The sequence below is a fragment of the Bufo bufo genome, chromosome 2, assembly GCF_905171765.1.
Source record: "Bufo bufo chromosome 2, aBufBuf1.1, whole genome shotgun sequence".
In the NCBI taxonomy this organism is placed as follows: Eukaryota; Metazoa; Chordata; class Amphibia; order Anura; family Bufonidae; genus Bufo; species Bufo bufo.
The window spans coordinates 27,004,094-27,024,655 of record NC_053390.1 but is presented as its reverse complement, the minus strand read 5'-3'; positions in this window follow the sequence as shown (position 1 = coordinate 27,024,655).

The following is a 20,562-nucleotide window of genomic DNA, read 5'->3' as shown; positions in this document are numbered from 1 at the left end:
TTTTCTAGGGGAAGCGGTTTCGGTCCCATAGTCTGATACGAGGGAACCAGTTGCCACAGTAAAGATTGCTGACAACATTTCCTCTAAACAGACTCAGGAGGCCAGGGAGTTTGTAAGCAGTAACACGGATGTGTTTTTGGAACTCCCTGGACGCACTTCTATCATTCGACATGACAGTGTCACTGAGCCTCGGAATCTGGTTGAAACCCTACCGGGTACCTGAGTCGCGGTGACAAGCCATCTCGGAAGAAGTGCAGCTAATGTTACAGCTAGGTGTCGAGGAGTCAAAAAGTTAATGGGCCAGTCCAATAGTCTTAATACCCAAGCCGGACGGGACGTTACGATTCTGTAACAACTTCTGCAAACTTAATGAGGTTTCCAAGTTTGACGCATATCCCATGCCCTGAGTGGATGAGCTTATTGAGCAGTTAGGCCAAGCCCGGTATTTTTCTGTTTTGGACCTCACCAAAGGGTGACTGGCAGGTACCCTTGACGGAGGCTGCCAAGGAAAAAACTGATTTTATCAAACCAGAGGGGCTTTATCAGTACAAGGTATTACCCTTTGGTCTACATGGCGCTCCCGCCACATTTCAAAGGCTAATGGACATTGTACTCCGATCACATCATCGGTACGCTTCGGCGTACCTGGACGATATCGTTATCCACAACACCGACTGGGAAGGTCACCTACCTAAAGTACAGGCCATAGTGGACTCCCTTAGGAATGCTGGCTTAACCGCTAACCCAACAAAGTGCGCAATAGGGCTAGAAGAGACCAAGTACCTGGGGTATGTGATTGGGCACGGAATTATCAGACCTGAGGTCAACAAAATTGAGGCAATTCGGAATTAGCCCCGACCTGCCACTACTCGGCAAGTAAATTGAAGAAAAAGATGTTACAGCAGCATCTCCAACGATCTCCTTTATTGTGGTATTTCAAAACATATGTGCAAACAGACAATGCAACGTTTCGGCTGTCCTCAGCCTTTGTCAAGCATACAATGTACATCCATTGATTCCACATATAAATAGTAAAATACTTATACCGCCCCCAACAATCCAATCCAGTCATCTGTGTGTGGGTAGATACCTATTCCCCAAGCAAAGACATCCCATTGGGCAGAAGGACAATTTGGCTTCACTACTTGTGATTCCGAATCTACTGCATCCTCTACACCTGCTTTTTTAGGAAACAAAAGATTAGGTGGCAAAGATGTAGGAGAGGCGGCAACAGGAATGCGCAGATCAGATCCACGAGACGCAACCCAAAGAAATTACACAATTGGTTGTCAACATATCCTCAGTAGATCTGAGTGCTGATCAGATCCAGGTGTTAAGCCGGGGTCTCTCTTTCTCCCGTACAGGTGGACGTGATTGGTTCAACCTTGAATTAGACATACAGAGGGTTTTTAGGAGGCTATGCTTGAAAAGTTATTTTTCATTGAGACACACTGATGATAGTAATAGGAAAATGAGCGAGCACTCATACACTTGGCAACCAAATTGACATGTGCAGAAAATATTTATGAAATCCCCATAAAATACAAGTAATAAAATTTATAAGAACAATGTAGCAATAATATACAACATTACAGTCACATATATTGTGGTAGATATGATCGATACTATATTCGATAAAAATATATTCAATAGAAATATTCAATAAATTGAATGGTAGAAAATTTAATGTTGAAATATTCGATAGAATATTCGATACCACTCAATAGTGTCGATAAATTCAATAATATATATCACACCAAAAACTTCAAGTATATGCTGTTATTTGGGAAAGAGGGGGTATTATCTTCTAGCTCTCTATCCCAATTTGGGAAACTGAATGTCACTGAAAATGTTGTAGGTGTATTCACTGGGAGCGCAATATGTTCATAAAGTGTCCACAGTAATCCTGATAATGTGAAAAGTCTCTTATAGCATATCCTTTTAAGGTCGATATGAGCTTTGAATCGAAGAAAACTTTAAATCGATATTTGGCTTACCGTCTAGCGTCTGTTGTCTCCCTATTGCTTCAATAGAGCTTTAAATATTTGCCGGCTTATTCAGTTGCTCCATACAGCAAGCTGGTTTAAATTTCGCGGGAGTTCCAAAGATCGCGGGAGTTGCCACTCTGTTCCGCAATTTCCTTTGGTGCAGCTTTCGACGATAAGAATAGTTAATCCTTTACTGTAGAAATTTTCTTCTGTATGGCCATACAGTATTATCGGAGGCTTTTCAATGCAGGTACATCACTTGTTTCACCATACGCGTTACGGGTAGATTCACTCTCCCTTCCTCAGTGGTCAAGTGTCTGCCTGCTCTGCCTCCATTTTTATCCATTCTTTTAATTGCTTCCCAAATCTCGGACACCTGTTGTTCATACTACTCCCAGTTGGCCAGGGAATCCTCCCACATAATCAGGGGATAATTCTATACAGCCTTGATTTTTTTATTATTTTTTTTCTTCTTGCAGTTTCCATGCGTTTTTTTGGGGACACATGCGTTTTTTGGCCCCGATGTCCCAATTGGTATGATATATCATTGTGTGAAATATAAATTTGATATCTGATTGCTAACACTTATAAAATGACTTTTTATAATAGAATATTATTAAACAAATTTTCAAGATTAAGATATCAATATAAGAATGTAAAACAATAAATAATAAATGTGAGGAATCTTGAAAGTTTCATAGGAATCCTAGAGTTTGATACAATTATTCGGATTTGATAAAGAAAGAAGGGTGGGTATCTCGGAGCCAAGGACACGTCGCAGCGCCGATAAACGGCCTAGCATGCGACGTGCCGTCGGCCACGAGACACCCCACCTACATAAATCCAAAAATTTCCAACTCCAAATTAAGGCCTTTCGGTTGTAGAGATCCAAATTCATAAATGTGTCTGGATTCTATCCTAGACATTTGTCTGATAAAATCACCGCCTCTCCAGTGTTTCTCCACCTTCTCCAGTGCCACAAACATCAGACTGGATGGATCCTGATTATGCATCTCTTTATAATGTTTAGATAGGGAATGTTTATCATAACCCTTCCTGATGTTGGCAATATGTTCGGCCACTCTTTTTTTGAATGGCCTCTTGGTACGTCCTATATATTGTCTGTTACAGGGGCACTGGAGAAGGTAGATAACTCCACTGGAGTCACATGTAAGACAATCTTCTATCTCCCAATTAAAATTGTTCTGAGTCGAGGGGACATTAGTCGTCAGGTGTTTTTTTTTATTCATTCTACAACCCATACACCTTCCACATTTATAAAAACCCTTCAAACTCAGCCAAGTTCCTGAAAAACTCCACTTATTCTGTTTCCACGGTTTTACGGTAGGGGCCACCTTGATACCTAGATTGGGTGCCCTAGTGAAGGTAATCGTCGGAACAGTCGGGAGTAAGTGTCCCACAATTTTGTCATTCAACACATGGTGCCAATGGGTTTTAATAATTTTCTGAATCTTCCTATAATTCTCATTAAATGGAAGAACAACTCTAATGGCTTCTTCTTTATTTTGTGTTTTATCTTTCTCATTATCTATCTCATTTTTATCTTTATTGTCCTCCTTATTAAAGAACTCTCTTCTATCTAATTTCCTAATTTGGTTGAGTGACTCCTCCACTAAGTTTTCAGGATATTCCTTCTCAATAAATTGTCTTTTCATCTCAATGGCTTCCATCTCAAAAGTATGTCCCTCTGTGCAGTTCCGCTTAATCCTACGGAACTGACCAGAGGGAACATTTGTCAGCCATTTCGGCAGGTGACAGCTAGAAAAATCAATATAACTATTTCCAGCTGTGGATTTACAAAATGTCTCACATATATATTTATTACCAGATTGTGTGATTAATAAAGCCAAGAATTCGGTGCTCTCCTGTATGTTTGAGGTAAAGACCAGATTTAAATTATTAATATTAATTGTTTCTAGGAATTTTTCCAATTCTTCTTTACTCTGTTTCCAGATGAACATCACATCATCTGTATAACGGCGCCACAGGGCCAGATCCGTCCCCAGCCTCGGCTTGATGAGGTTGTACTCCCACTCAGCCAAGAACAAATTAGCATAGCTGGGGGCGAATCTGGTCCCCATGGCGGTACCCCGCTTTTGCAGGAAGAATTTCCCCTCAAAAAAGAAGTAGTTGTGGCTCAGGATAAACTCTATTCCTTTCGTTATAAATTCTTTTTTTATTGCTCCATACGAGCCATCTCTTATTAATTGCATTTTTACAGCATCAATTCCTTGCTGATGTTCAATCACAGTATAAAGTGACTGAATATCAAGTGTACCCATAATCCATCCAGACTGGACATCTAAGTTTTCCAGAATCTGTATCATTTGGGTAGTATCTTTAATATAGGAATTGGTTTTCTTGACTATTGGCTGTAACTGTACGTCTATATATTTGGACAGGTTGGATGTGATAGATCCAATCCCTGAGACGATAGGGCGTCCTGGGGGATCATTCGGATTTTTATGCACCTTGGGCAGGCAGTAGAAGCATGGTAGCCTCCTCTGTGTGCCCAAAATGAAATCCAGTTCCTGCTGTGATATTGTACCATTATCCAATCCGTCCATACTGTATCTCCTGAGCTCCAACTCAAATCTCTCAAGGGGGTCTCCCCCCAATTTTTGATAGGTCTCCCCATCTGAGAGTTGTCGGAGACATTCCCTATTATAATTAATTGTGTCCATCACCACTACCGCACCTCCCTTATCCGCGGGGCGTATAGTGATGGAGTGTTTTTTTTGTAGTTGTTTCAATGCCTCAAACTCTCCTTTGGTAAGATTGTTTGTGGCTCTTGATCTAGCTTTTAGTTTGCAAATATCTTCCTCTACACACTTCTGAAAGGCTCCTATTTCTTTGCTGATTTCACTCCTTGGGAACATATTTGATTTATTTTTTAGGAGGTTTTTGTTAGGTTTTTTGTCTTTTTTACGGTTTTTTTCAACTATCACTTTCTCATTCCTCACAATTGGATTTTTGATAAAATATTTTTTGAGGCAGATATTCCTTATTAGTTTTTGTACTCCTATATATGTAGAGAATTTATCCATCTTATTGGTGGGGGCAAACTTCAGACCTTTCTCTAACAGATTATTTTGGGTTTTAGTCAGGGTGGTTAAACTTAAATTAATTATTGCGCTGAGATCCGTTACTAGTGATGTCTTTTGTGATATGTGTCTCTTCCTCTTACTTCGTCTTGTCTTTCTGACCCTCCTCTGTGTCTTGAGTGTTGGTATCTTACTTGTTCTATGTGGTTCATCTTTTGGGGTGCATGGTGATCCTGTCTCTGTGTTCTGATATTGATAAGTTCTCTTGGGTCTTAAATTGTAGTGATGTGTCGGTGATTCTAAACTGTGATTGGGAGGTGTCCTTTCTCTGTGTCGTAATCGTGCTCTGTGATGTGCTGGGGTATGATCTAAAAAATGCCGATCAGACAGCTCCTCATATCTGTTTGTCACAGAGATTGAGTAGCTGTCTGATAAGCCCTGTCGATCCCTATCCCCTTCCTTTTTCTTCCCTTTTGAAATCTCATTCTGCAATAAGGGAATTTGTTCCCCAAATCTTTCACCCTGGTGATTTCTCTGTGTATTCTGGTGTTTTTAAGTTTTTTTTATTAATGATCTCACTCTCAATTTTATCTAATCCACTACAGAGTCTTTGTTGCCACATTTCAAATTCACTATTTCTAGAGAATTTTTCAAGGTGGTCTTTTAATTTTCCAATTTTTTGATTCAGCACTTCCAATAGTGCTGTTCTCCTTTTTATTATGAGTTGCATGAGTGAAATGGAACAGGAGAATAGTAATCTATTCCATTCCCCCTCAAACTCCTCATCCAGGAGATCTTGTGCTGGAGTTTTGTTCAAGATTAACCCCTTAAGAATTTTACCATGCTCTATATACTGCTGTAGGGACCTTATCTCCCAATACTGTCTGAGTTGTTTCTGTAGTAGTCCCTCTAATTCTCTAAAGACATCTGCCATAGCTTTATCACTACTAAAAACATCATCCTGCATATCATCAAATTTAAAGTTTTCTGCTTTCGCTTTTTTACTTTCAATGTGGTGCCAAATGTCCATAATCTACTGTAAAGGAGCTCACACACAGGGGTGAATAGTGCGTACAAAAAATAGTGGTAGGTTGTGGTGGCTCACTAGCAAGTAGTTAAGGTATGGTGCTACAAGCTCATATAGAGGGAATCACCCCACCCTCTCTTAAAAGGCAAATGTAGTAATAGGAAAATGAGCGAGCACTCATACACTTGGCAACCAAATTGGCATGTGCAGAAAATATTTATTAAATCCCCATAAAATACAAGTAATAAAATTTATAAGAACAATGTAGCAATAATATACAACATTACAGTCACATAAAAAGTAATTTTATAAGTGTTAGCAATCAAATATCAAGTTTATATTTCACACAATGATATATCACACCAATTGGGACATCTGGGCCAAAAAACGCATGTGTCCCCAAAAAAAACGCATGGAAACTGCAAGAAGAAAAAAAAATAAAAAAAATCAAGGCTGTATAGAATTATCCCCTGATTATGTGAGAGGATTCCCTGGCCAACTGGGAGTAGTATGAACAACAGGTGTCCGAGATTTGGGAAGCAATTAAAGGAATGGATAAAAATGGAGGCAGAGCAGGCAGACACTTGACCACTGAGGAAGGGAGAGTGAATCTACCCGTAACGCGTATGGTGAAACAAGTGATGTACCTGCTTTGAAAAGCCTCCGATAATACTGTATGGCCATACAGAAGAAAATCTCTACAGTAAAGGATTAACTATTCTTATCGTCGAAAGCTGCACCAAAGAAAATTGCGGAACAGAGTGGCAACTCCCGCGATCTTTGGAACTCCCGCGAAATTTAAACCAGCTTGCTGTATGGAGCGACTGAATAAGCCGGCAAATATTTAAAGCTCCATTGAAGCAATAGGGAGACAACAGACGCTAGACGGTAAGCCAAATATCGATTTAAAGTTTTCTTCGATTCAAAGCTCATATCGACCTTAAAAGGATATGCTATAAGAGACTTTTCACATTATCAGGATTCCTGTGGACACTTTATGAACATATTGCGCTCCCAGTGAATACACCTACAACATTTTCAGTGACATTCAGTTTCCCAAATTGGGATAGAGCGCTAGAAGATAATACCCCCTCTTTCCCAAATAACAGCATATACTTGAAGTTTTTTGGTGTGATATATATTATTGAATTTATCGACACTATTGAGTGGTATCGAATATTCTATAGAATATTTCAACATTGAATTTTCTACCATTCAATTTATCGAATATTTCTATTGAATATATTTTTATCGAATATAGTATCGATCATATCTACCACAATATATGTGACTGTAATGTTGTATATTATTGCTACATTGTTCTTATAAATTTTATTACTTGTATTTTATGGGGATTTCATAAATATTTTCTGCACATGTCAATTTGGTTGCCAAGTGTATGAGTGCTCGCTCATTTTCCTATTACTATCATCAGTGTGTCTCAACGAAAAAACACTTTTCAAGCATAGCCTCCTACAAACCCTCTGTATGTCTAATTCAAGGTTGAACCAATCACGTCCACCTGTACGGGAGAAAGAGAGACCCCGGCTTAACACCTGGATCTGATCAGCACTCAGATCTACTGAGGATATGTTGACAACCAATTGTGTAATTTCTTTGGGTTGCGTCTCGTGGATCTGATCTGCGCATGCCTGTTGCCGCCTCTCCTACATCTTCGCCACCTAATCTTTTGTTTCCTAAAAAAGCAGGTGTAGAGGATGCAGTAGATTCGGAATCACAAGTAGTGAAGCCAAATTGTCCTTCTGCCCAATGGGATGTCTTTGCTTGGGGAATAGGTATCTACCCACACACTGATGACTGGATTGGATTGTTGGGGGCGGTATAAGTATTTTACTATTTATATGTGGAATCAATGGATGTACATTGTATGCTTGACAAAGGCTGAGGACAGCCGAAACGTTGCATTGTCTGTTTGCACATATGCTTTGAAATACCACAATAAAGGAGATCGTTGGAGATGCTGCTGTAACATCTTTTTCTTCAATTTACTTGCCGAGTAGTGACAGGTCGGGGCTAATTCCGAATTGCCTCAATTTTGTTCACCTCAGGTCTGATAATTCCGTGCCCAATCACATACCCCAGGTACATGGTCTCTTCTAGCCCTATTGCGCACTTTGTTGGGTTAGTGGTTAAGCCAGCATTCCTAAGGGAGTCCACTATGGCCTGTACTTTAGGTAGGTGACTTTCCCAGTCGGTGTTGTGGATAATGATATCGTCCAGGTACGCCGAAGTGTACCGATGATGTGATCGGAGTACAATGTCCATTAGCCTTTGAAATGTGGCGGGAGCGGCATGTAGACCAAAGGGTAATACCTTGTACTGATAAAGCCCCTCTGGTTTGATAAAATCAGTTTTTTCCTTGGCAGCCTCCGTCAAGGGTACCTGCCAATCACCCTTTGGTGAGGTCCAAAACAGAAAAATACCGGGCTTGGCCTAACTGCTCAATAAGCTCATCCACTCGGGGCATGGGATATGCGTCAAAATTGGAAACCTCATTAAGTTTGCAGAAGTTGTTACAGAATCGTAATGTCCCGTCCGGCTTGGGTATTAAGACTATTGGACTGGCCCATTCACTTTTTGACTCCTCGACACCTAGCTGTAACATTAGCTGCACTTCTTCCGAGATGGCTTGTCACCGCGACTCAGGTACCCGGTAGGGTTTCAACCGGATTCCGAGGCACAGTGACAATGTCATGTCGAATGATAGAAATGCGTCCAGGGAGTTCCGAAAACACATCCGTGTTACTGCTTACAAACTCCCTGGCCTCCTGAGTCTGTTTAGAGGAAATGTTGTCAGCAATCTTTACTGTGGCAACTGGTTCCCTCGTATCAGACTATGGGAGCAAAACCGCTTCCCCTAGAAAACCTGGCCGCGGGCTGTCTTCAGCACAGGTTTCCCTATCTTTCCACGGTTTCAGTAAGTTTACAGGGTACACCTGCTCTGGCTTTCTCTGCCCTGGCTGGTGTACCCTGTAGGTTACCTCCCCAACTTTTTCGAGCATAGGGACCCTGCCACCTAGCCAGGAACTTACTGTCCACTGTTGGCACTAGAACCAAAACCCGATCTTCCGGGTTAAAATTCTGAACCCGAGCCTGGCGATTATAGACCCTACTCAGGGCTCGCTGGGCTGCCTCTATATGTTCCTTAACCAGCGCCAACACCGTCTCCATCCGTTCTTGCATCCGAGTGACATACTCAATCACAATTTTATGCGGTGTGGGTTGTTCCCATGCCTCTTTGGCTATGTCCAACAAACCAGGCGGATGTCAGCCATACAGCAGTTCGAAGGGCGAGAACCCAATAGAGGCCTGGGGCACCTCTCTCACTGCGAACATGAGATAGGGCAGTAGAAGATCCCAATCCCTCCCATCTTTAGACACCACCTGCTTTAGCATGTTTTTCAAGGTTTGATTAAATATTTCTACCAGGCCGTCCGTTTGGGGGTGATAAACAGACGTCTGCAACTGTTTGATCTGTAGTAGTTTTCATAACTTTTGACATAAAAGGGGTCCCCTGGTCGGACAGAATCTCTCTCGGTAGGCCTACTCGGGAAAACATCTCCACTAACTCTTTGGCTATGAGTTTGGCTGAGGTATGTCACAGCAGCACCGCCTCCGGGTACCGAGTGACATAGTCCAGGACTACCAAAAAGGTAACTTCTCCCTCACGACCACCTTTTCAAATACCGCCAGAAAGGTCTTGACGTCATCCGAGGAGGTCATCTTAGGGATCGCCGCGCAGACAGCTTTCCAGGCATCGTGGATGTCCTGCTGCTTGCAACGCCATCACATGCTGTAATAGCAGCTGGTTGGTTTCCTGCTGCTGCTTGTTAGCCTCCCGATGCTGCAAGTTAGCCTCTACGAGGGCTTTCACGACCGCCTCCATTTTGTCAGGGGACACGGGTCGTAACCTTGCCGGCTTGATATAAGACATACACCCGTGTCCGGAAAAACAATTTTTTTTCGGCCTTCAGGCCAGCCTCACTACATGTGCCCACTCCAAGCCACCAATTGTGAGGATTCGCTCTGGTAGGCAGGTTAGTGGACGCAGTATAGAGGCAACAACAAAGTCTTTAACTTAAACAGTTCAGTGTTTATTCACACTTGGCAGGTTAACAAAATATAAACAAAGTCACCTTAGTTTAAATCCTTGTGTTCACTTCACACCATGCTGCGGGTACCGCTTAAAGAGTCCCAGTCCTGGATGTCGTTCCCCTGTCCTCCAAGACAAGTCGCAGGCATGCATCCAGCCACAAGCCTCATACACAGACACAGCCCTGGCTCTGATCCCAGCCTATTAAAGAACAACCAGGTGCTGCCAAAACCCGGACCGGCACTTAAACTCCGGTCCGGTATTTGAGCTCACCTGGCTGAAAACCAGCCCAGCTGCACATGTTGGGAGAAAAATACCTGCCTTCCCATACAAAACCCCTCGCTGTGTCACAGAGTGGTAGTGGTTAAGGTGTTAAGGCAGGCTGAAGTGGTATTAAAGGGGTTTTATGAGATTTTAATATTGATGACATATCAGAATGGTGGGGTCTGGCACCCGGCACCCCCACCAATCAGCTGGTTGAAGAGAAGGCCGCGTTCCATGAGCGGGAAGCCTTCCCTTGTTTGTTTACCTGCTCGCCGTTGATATTGCCAATCACTTCAATGGGATGGCTCATTCCTAATCAAGTGAATAAGAACGGGCAACCACCAGACTGCTCTGTATGATTGACAGATGACCGTGAGAAATTAGTGCAGACAGAGTAATGAGGCATCAGGCCAAACTGTAGTCATGGACAGGCTGAGGACAGAGCCCCTCCAATGATTGGCAGCTTGAGACAGAGCCTATCTCTCTCCTCTGGTGCATCCCTATTTAATGAGTGGGAACGGTCAGGTGCATACAGCCATCCTAGCGCCGATAATGCTGTTTGCCACACGTGTAGCGTTCACCGCCGGCTCCCGCAGTTAGGCAGACTATCGCTTCTCAGTCTTACTGCCCATGCTCCTGAAGAAGTGCCCGCTCTATGGACACAGAAACGCGTCGAGCAGGCTGAGATAGTACAGCTAGATGGTTTCTGGTGGTAGCGATATGCTTATGGGCTTATGGGACAGTTCGCATGTAACTAGCTGTGTCGGTCAGTTACGACACAGTATAGTGCCCGTCCATACAGGCAGTGAATTATAGTATTTTAAGGCACGGTATAATACACTTACAAACTGTTACATACTTTGTGTAACTGTTTACATTAGGCCAAATGCCAGGGATATGGCGCTCAGTAGCCAGTGCGAAAAATTTAGCTCATTTTCTGATAGACACTTTCCTAAAGTTTGATTAACCGCTTTACGTCCGCCCATAGGATATAAACATCCTATGGGTGGACGTCTATTTCTGAGCGAACGTTCCAGAACGTCTTTTCAGAAAGTGCAGCTGCACGCTAATCGTGCAGCTGCTGATCGGGTTGCCCGCTGTCAGTGACAGCAGGGCAACCCTAAGACAAGGCAGGGACAGTGCCCAGGTGTTCCTGCCTTCTAGATCGCTGCAGACACAGCGCTCACCGAGCGCTGTGTCTGCAGAGAAGGAAGCGCTGTGCGCTTCCTGTTCCGGCCCGGAGGTCATGTGACCGCCGTGACCGGAGAGTGCAGGGGCTGTGTGAGGTCTCTCAGAGACCTCGATCAGCCCTGCTGTGAGGCTGTACAGCACAGGATTGCTGCTGTACAGCCTCTATAGGGGTGCATTTGTCCTGTAACTGGGGCTACTATGTCAGCCCCAGTTACAGGAGAAATCAACTGTGAAAAAAAAAAAGTGAAGTAAATGTCCCCCAGAGGTCTTGTATGACCTTATGGGGGACGAAAAGTGTAAAATAAAAAAAATAAAAATAAAAGGTTGAAAATAAAAAAATAAAAAAAAGTTTCACATGTAAAAAAAAAAAAGTCCCCAAGTAAGGAATGAAAAAAAAAAATTAAAAATAGAAAAAATAAAAAAAGTATACATATTAGGTATTGCCGCGTCCGTAAAAACCAGCTCTATAAAAATATCACATGACCTAACCCCTCGGATGAACACCGTAAAAAAAAAAAAAAAAAATGTCAAAACAAGCAATTTTTGTCACCTTGCATCACAAAAAGTGCAACACCAAGTGATCAAAAACGCGTATGTCCCACAAAATAGTACCAATAAAACCGTCACCTCATCCCGCAAAAAATGAGCCCCTACATAAGAAAATCTCTCAAAAAATAAAAAAACTATAGCTCTTAGAACATGGAGACACTAAAACATCATTTTTTGGGTTTCAAAAATGCTATTATTGTGTTAAAGTGAAACAAATAAAAAAAAGTAAACATATTAGGTATTGCCGCGTCCGTAAAAACCAGCTCTATAAAAATATCACATGACCTAACCCCTCGGGTGAACACCGTAAAAAAAAAAAAACTGTCAAAACAAGCAATTTTTGTCACCTTGCATCACAAAAGGTGCAACACCAAGTGATCAAAAACGCGTATGTCCCACAAAATGGTACCAATAAAGCCGTCACCTCATCCTGCAAAAAATGAGCCCCTACATAAGAAAATCTCTCAAAAAATAAAAAAAACTATAGCTCTCAGAACATGGACACATTAAAACATAATTTTTTTGTTTCAAAAATGCTATTATTGTGTAAAACTTTAATAAATGAGAAAAAGTATACATATTAGGTATCGCCACGTCCGTAACGATCTGCTCTATAAAAATGTCACTTGACTGAACCCCTCAGGTGAACGCTGTAAAAATAAATAAATAGAAACTGTGCTAAAACAACCAATTTTATGGTCACCTTGCCCCATAAAGTGTTATAATGAATGATCAAAAAATCATATGTACCCAAAAATAGTACTAATAAAACTGGCACCTTATCCCCTAGTTTCCAAAATGGGGTCACTTCTTGGGAGTTTCTACTGTAAGGGTGCATCAGGGGGCTTCAAATAGGACATGGCATCTAAAAACCATGTGGAGTTCCTTTTCTTCTGCGCCCTGCCGTGTGCCCATACAGCAGTTTATGACCACATGTGGGGTGTTTCTGTAAACCGCAGAATCTGGGTAATAAATATTGAGTTTTGTTTGGCTGTTAACCATCGATGTGTTAAAGAAAAAAATTGATTAAAATGGAAAATCTGCCAAAAAAGTGAAATTTTAAAATTTGATCTCCATTTTCCTTTAATTCTTGTGGAACGCCTAAAGGGTTAACAAAGTTTGTAAAATCGGTTTTGAATACCTTGAGGGGTGCAGTTTCTACAATGGGGTCATTTATGGGGGTATCCACTATGTAGGCCCCACAAAGTGACTTCAGACCTGAACTGGTCCTTATAAAGTGGGTTTTGGCAATTTTCTTATAAATTTGAAGAATTGCTTCTAAACTTCTAAGCCTTCTAACGTCCTAAAAAAATAAAATGACATTTCCAATATGATGCCAACATAAAGTAGACATATGGGGAATGTTAAATAATAAATATTTTATGAGGTATCACTTTCTGTTTTAAAAGCAGAGAAATTGAAATTTAGAAAATTGCGAATTTTTCAAATTTTTGGGTAAATTTGGGATTTTTTCATAAATAAAGGTGAAATATTTTGACTCAAATTTATGATTATCATGAAGTACAATGTGTCACGAGAAAACAATCTCTGAATGACTTGGATAAATAAAGACGTTCCAAAGTTATTACCACATAAAGTGAGATATGTCAGTTTTGCAAAATTTGGCCTGGTCAGGAAGGGGGCAAATGGCCCAGATGGGAAGTGGTTAATAATTGTTGTTGTTTGTTTGGGTGCTGCTACTTGCCTCTCCAGTACTCCCGGGTGGATGGTTGGTGTTAAAGGGGCTGTGCAAGAATGTGTGTATATGTGCATGATGGGGGGGGGGGGGGGGGGGGGAGGGGTTTGTAAACTTATATACTTAAGGAAAACTTACCTGCTTACCAGTGGGGTCTCCCCTCTATTTCTGGACTGCAGTTTGACATCACCTGCAGCCAATCACGGGGTATGGCAGTGGCCGGTTCCCTTTACGTCATGTCACATGATGCAAGGCTATCCAGTCACCAGTGATTGGCTGCAGGACATGTCAAACCAGATGTTTTCAGAGGACGGGCAAAGAAGGAGCAGGGAGCCATTGTTGGAAGTCAGATAAGTAAGCTTCCCTTTATAGGTCTGGCCAAGTGGGGGAGGTTTGCCAACACCTTTAAAGGGGTTGTCTACTTTATTTATATTGATGACCTATTCTTAGGATAGGACATCAATATCAGATCAGCTGTTTGAAGAGAAGGCCATGCTCCTACGAGCGCTGCCTTTTCTTCATTGTTTATCTGCTTAATGTCGCATCTGCAGCAGTGAACAGGTAAAATTACACCTAAGCCGTCCCATTCACTTCTATGGGATGGCTCCTTCCATTCAAGTGTATAGTTGAGAGCGATTTCATAAAGGTGAATGGGACGGCCTAGGTGAAATTACACCTGCTCACCGCTGCGGTCAAGATGGCAAGCAGGTAAACAATGAATAGAAGGCAGCACTCATAGGAGCACAGCCTTCTCTTCAAACAGCTGATCGGCAGGGGTGCCAGGAGTCAGACCCCTGCTGATCTGATATTGATGACCTATCGAGAGGAGTTAGCTTGTTTTAATTATTTTTCCTTTTTATACTGTTTGAATTTCTACGCTGGGTCTTACATATTGTGATTTTTGAAATGGACAGAACTTTAGTTATTGTTTGATGAGAAATATTTGAGATGCATGCACCCTCGTCTGTTTTACAGTTAACACCTTTATTAGCTTTATGTGATTGATGCGGTTATTTATGTACTGCTTGTAAACTTCCATGCGGTTGGTTATTAAACTATATTCTTAAATAAATAAAAAAAACATAGGAATAAAATTCAATTTTGCTGTTATAGCATTTTGGCATTACAGCTTCTCTCCTTGTAAATTCTCTCATGCATACAAGATCTGATTTCTTTGTAAAACACTTCCCACATTCTGAACATAAATACAGCTTCTCTCCTGTGTGACTTCTCTTATGCCTAATAATATTCGATTTTTGTGCAAAACATTTCCCACATTCTGAACAAGAATACGGTTTCTCTCCTGTGTGACTTCCCTCATGTGTAACAAGACTTGATTTACCTGCAAAACATTTCCCACATTCTCAACATGAATATGGTTTCTCTCCTGTGTGAATTTTTTTCATGTCTAACAAGATACGATTCATCTGCAAAACACTTCCCACATTCTGAACATTAAAATGTTTTCTGTCCTGTGCGGCTTCTTTCATGTGTAACAAGATAGGATTTATTAGTAAACCATTTTCCATATTCTGAACATGAATACGGTTTCTCTTCTGTGTGAATTCTCTTATGTGTAACAAGACATGAATTATCTGCAAAACATTTCTCACATTCTGAACATGAATATGGTTTCTTCCCTGTGTGACTTCTCTCAAGTATAACAATATTCGATTTCTGTTGAAAAAAATTTGAACATGAATATGGCTTTTCTCCTGTATGAATTCTTCTGTGTGTAGACAGACTTGATCTTCTTGCGAACTCTTTATCGCAGTGAAACCTTTTACCCCTTTTCTGACCTGTACTTATGGTAACAATATGTGATAGATCAGGAGACGGTTCCTCATGATCAGAGGTATTATGTGGTAGTTCTGGATGGAGGCTAATGTGGTTTTCTTCTGAAGAACGCTGCATGAGATCTTCATCTTCTGCTTTATAATTTAGGGTTGATATGAAGTTTCCCTTAATATGCTTACTGGGATTCTCAGTGAAGATGAAAATCGGAATTTATGTATTTTTTTTTTTTTTTCAAACTACAGATTAAACAAATATATAACATTTCTATTCGGCTTCATGCACAAATCCGTGGAGCACGGTCCATGAAATCCCGTCCTGCTGAGTGCACGAAGCTTACGGCGTCATAGCAACCAATGACCCGTGCACTTAGCAGGATGGGATTTTATGAACCGTGCTCCACAAATGTGTGCTGAAGCCTTAGGCTACTTTCTCAGCCTAACAGCCCCATATCATCAGGCTTCCTCTACTGAACTTTACAGCTCCTTCAATTTCTTGATCCGTTAGCCCCCTTTTACCTTGTTTCTTCCAGACCCATTTGCACCTACAAGAGCCCAGTCAATTGAATTTCATCTCATTGCTCCGAATCATCCGTTTCCAATCTTCTACGTCCACTGTTTGTACTTTTTTGCAAACTCGAGCCAACTCTTCACATGATGATATTGAAGTCGAGGCTTCATTACCTTTTTTCAGGCCACCATTCCAGACTGGTGTAATGCGTGTCGCACGGTGCTTGCATGGACGTCTGTGATCTCACTATTACGAAGCATATGAGCCTCATCCACTGCCGTGTTTGTCCTGACAGAAATAATAGACCTTGTGATGAGCCAATATATTGACTCCGATATTTTACCTGGACATCCATTTTTTGGCTTTGGAATGGATGGATGGACTTCATTTCGTATTCTTCCACGGCACTCATGTGATGCCGTTTCTCTTTTCTTGGGAAATCTTCTTCATGGCTGCTCCTGGATTCGAACCAGTGACCTTTGACTTGGGAATCAACCTAATAACACACTGCGCAATTAGGGAATGTGAGAACAAGATGTAATGTGTAGTATACAAGAAGAAAAAGATTGTTCCACCACCAGGAGCAAAACAGTAATAATGCAGTTACATCAGAAAAATCTGCATAACTAATCATATGCTAAATAGCTGCAAGTCCAATGTATGAGATAGCCAAGATGATTGTCTATAAAATGATTGGAGTCTCATGTTCGAAGCTGTAGTGGATGGGGAGATATGGACCCTGAAAGTCAAAAGTTCTAAACATTGTTACACTTTTGCTTGTCAATGTACATTGCTTACCTACAGCTTAATTGACAAGGTCAAGGTTTTTAGTTTACCTCCTCCTCTGCTGCTGCTAAAATCTAACACAGGCTTTGCATTGAGAGATCCCCCATTTTCCAGCAGCAGTTTCAGTGCAGTACTGAGCATGTGTGAGAAAGCAGCAGCAGGGAAGGAGGTGCACTAGAAGGATTTTGTCAATGAAGCTATAGATGGACAGAGACTGAGTGTAGTGAATACAGGATTCTCTCTCTAGCTCGAGTCACAATATACAAATTTTAATGTCACACAGGAAAACGTTCAAATGGCCATTCTGACAGGCAGATTTAGGTACACTGGCCTTATCAGGCCCAAAAGATCTATTCATACTACATGCAGTATATATTGTAAAATCTAGTTAGAGATCCTTTTTAACCCTTTCAGAACTGGGGCATTTTACCACATCTGGAACAAGAAGGGTCTGGGAGCTTACGCATATGATGCAGATGCACTGGAGTGAGATAAACCCTGTGTACCCACTTAAGTTGAATGAGCTGGTCACGAGCACTTATTACCGTGTTCTTCCAGACAGAGCTCAGTTCCTCCAGGTGGCACGAGGGTGTCAAGAACCACGCCTGACTCCGTTATACCCGGGGTCAGGAAGTCGCAGCGGTTGGCTGCACGCTCTATGTAAGATAAGGCTGTTTCCTTATGGTAGCTTTCTGGGTTTGCTTTGCAAACCCTTTTGGCTCACTCAGGGATCCGTAGCTCCTTCTCCTCAGCTGTTCCTTGTCCAGCACTCCCAACCTCCTTATATTCCCCTCTCACACTTCTCTGGTTGCCAGATATAGAGCTTCCTGCCTGGACATCTATTCTGACCCTCTGGAGCTGTGTTGCTGCATTCTCTGGTAGTTGGTCCAGAACGCTACCCTCAGGATCCCTGTTGGACCTTTGTGGTCTATTGTGGTCGCCCACCTGGGTGTATGTGTTTGTCTGTTTTGTCTGTCCTCTCCCTGATGTTTCCCTCTTAGTGTCAGTGGTGCGGACTAGCGATCCCACCGGCCCGTTCACTATCTAGGGCTCATTTTAGGGAAAGCCAGGGTTTAGGCACGTGATCGCCGCACGGGTGAGGAACCCGTCTAGGGACGTCAGGGCAGTCAGGTGTCAGCCGCAAGGTGAGTTAGGGGTCACCACCTTTCCCTCTCCCTTGGGCAGGGCTTTCCCTTTTTCCTCCCTGTGCGTGACGCCGGTCATTACATTATATCTGGCCCTTATTTTGTGTAGGTAAAAAATTATTTTTTTTTTTACCTACTTAGAATCCAGTATGGATCAAATTGCTGCTCTGTCCAAACAATTTCATGGCCTGTCTTTGGAGGTGGCAGGATTGAAGGCGTCGGTCCTCCAGCAACACCAGCAATTACAACTGACCGCAAGCCCAGCGGTTGCTACTGGTAACCAGGTTGTTGCGGAACCCAAGGTCCCTCTCCCTGACAGATTTTCTGGGGGAAGGGACAAGTTTTTGACATTCCGTGAGGCCTGTAAATTATATTTTAAACTGCGCCCTTACTCCTCTGGTAATGAAGAACAGCGGGTGGGGGTTGTTATTTCCCTGCTGCAGGGGGACCCGCAGTCCTGGGCGTTCTCTTTACCTACTGATTCCCAGGCTCTTCGGTCAGTGGATGAGTTTTTCAGGGCCTTGGGTCTCATATATGACGACCCTGACCGAGTTGCACTGGCTGAATCAAGATTACGGAGACTCTTACAAGGAGAGCGGCCGGTAGAGGAGTATTGCTCTGACTTCCGTAGGTGGGCTACGGATACCCAATGGAACGACCCGGCTCTCAGGAGTCAGTTCTGCTCTGGGTTATCCAAAAGGGTTAAGGATGCGCTTGCATTATATGAGACCCCCTTTTCCCTTGATGCGGTTATGTCCCTTTCTATCCGAATAGATAGACGCCTTAGGGACAGGTTGAAAAAACCGGAGCAATTGGTAACCCCTCCCAAGCAGCAGTTAGTCTGTACGGACTTAGACGAGCCTATGCAGCTAGGAGGAACTACTCGTCAGGTCCGTTCTCCTGAGGCTCGCCGTAGGCGTGGGGTTTGTTTTTTTTGTGGGGAGAGGGGTCATTTCATTAATGTCTGTCCTTCTTTCCTCAGAAACAAAAGACCGTCGGAAAACTACTAACCCCAGGCTGTGTGGAGGATGTCAGCCGGGGGGTATACGTTTCCACCATACGTACATCGCAATTTGTGTTGCCAGCGGTTATTGTTTTTGGTGATAAGACGGAGACTATTTCTTTCTTTCTAGACAGTGGAGCAGGGGTAAATTTGATAGATGCCCATTTTGCCCGCACTATGGGTTTGTCTCTCTGTACGCTACAGAGACCTATTCCCATATTCGCTATTGATTCTGCTCCTCTGTCTCAGAGAAACCTCACCTACATTGTTCATAATTTACACCTTCGGGTAGGGGACCACCATAACGAGATGCTTTCATGTTATGTTCTGGAGGGGCTTCCCACTCCGGTAGTGCTGGGTCTTCCCTGGTTGGTAGCGCACAATCCAGTGGTGGATTGGCAGGCCAGGGAGATATTGGAGTGGAGCGAGCAGTGCAGAGAAAATTGCTTAAATAGCAATTGCTTAGTCGCCTCCATAACTACCCTACCTACATTTATTTCGGATTTTGAGGATGTTTTTTCTGAAAAGGGTTGTCAGAAGTTACCACCTCATCGTCCTTATGATTGCCCGGTTAACCTTATTCCCGGCGCAAAATTACCCAAGACCAGGTTATATAATCTTTCGGGTCCAGAGAGACAAGCCATGAAAGATTATATCTCCGAGAGCTTGGCTAAGGGACACATCAGACCCTCTTCTTCACCCGTGGCTGCAGGGTTTTTCTTCGTTAAAAAGAAAGATGGGGGCCTGCGTCCTTGCCTAGATTTTCGCAAATTAAATCGGATAACCATCCGAGACCCATACCCTCTTCCTCTCATTCCTGACCTGTTTAACCAGATTGCGGGTGCTAGGTGGTTCTCCAAACTTGATCTTAGGGGGGCCTACAATCTGATTCGTATTAAGGAGGGGGATGAGTGGAAGACAGCTTTTAACACCCCTGAGGGGCATTATGAAAATCTAGTTATGCCTTTCAGTCTGACCAATGCTCCTGCCGTCTTTCAACATTTCGTTAATGACATTTTTAGTCATCTAATCAGCAGGTTTGTGGTAATATACCTAGATGATATTTTAATTTATTCGTCTGATCTGAGAACACATGAGGTGCATGTCAGACAAGTACTGCAGGTCCTACGGACGAATAAATTATATGCTAAAATTGAAAAATGTGTCTTCGCCGTTCAGGAGATACAATTCCTAGGTTATTTTTTATCTGCTTCAGGTTTCCGTATGGATCCTAGGAAGGTCCAGGCAATTTTAGATTGGGATCTTCCTGAGAACCTCAAAGCACTACAACGGTTCTTGGGCTTCGCGAATTTCTATAGGAAATTCATTAAAAATTATTCACTTATTGTAAAACCCCTTACTGACATGACTAGGAAGGGGACTGATTTTTCTAAATGGTCTGACGCCGCTAAAGTTGCTTTTTCCTCTCT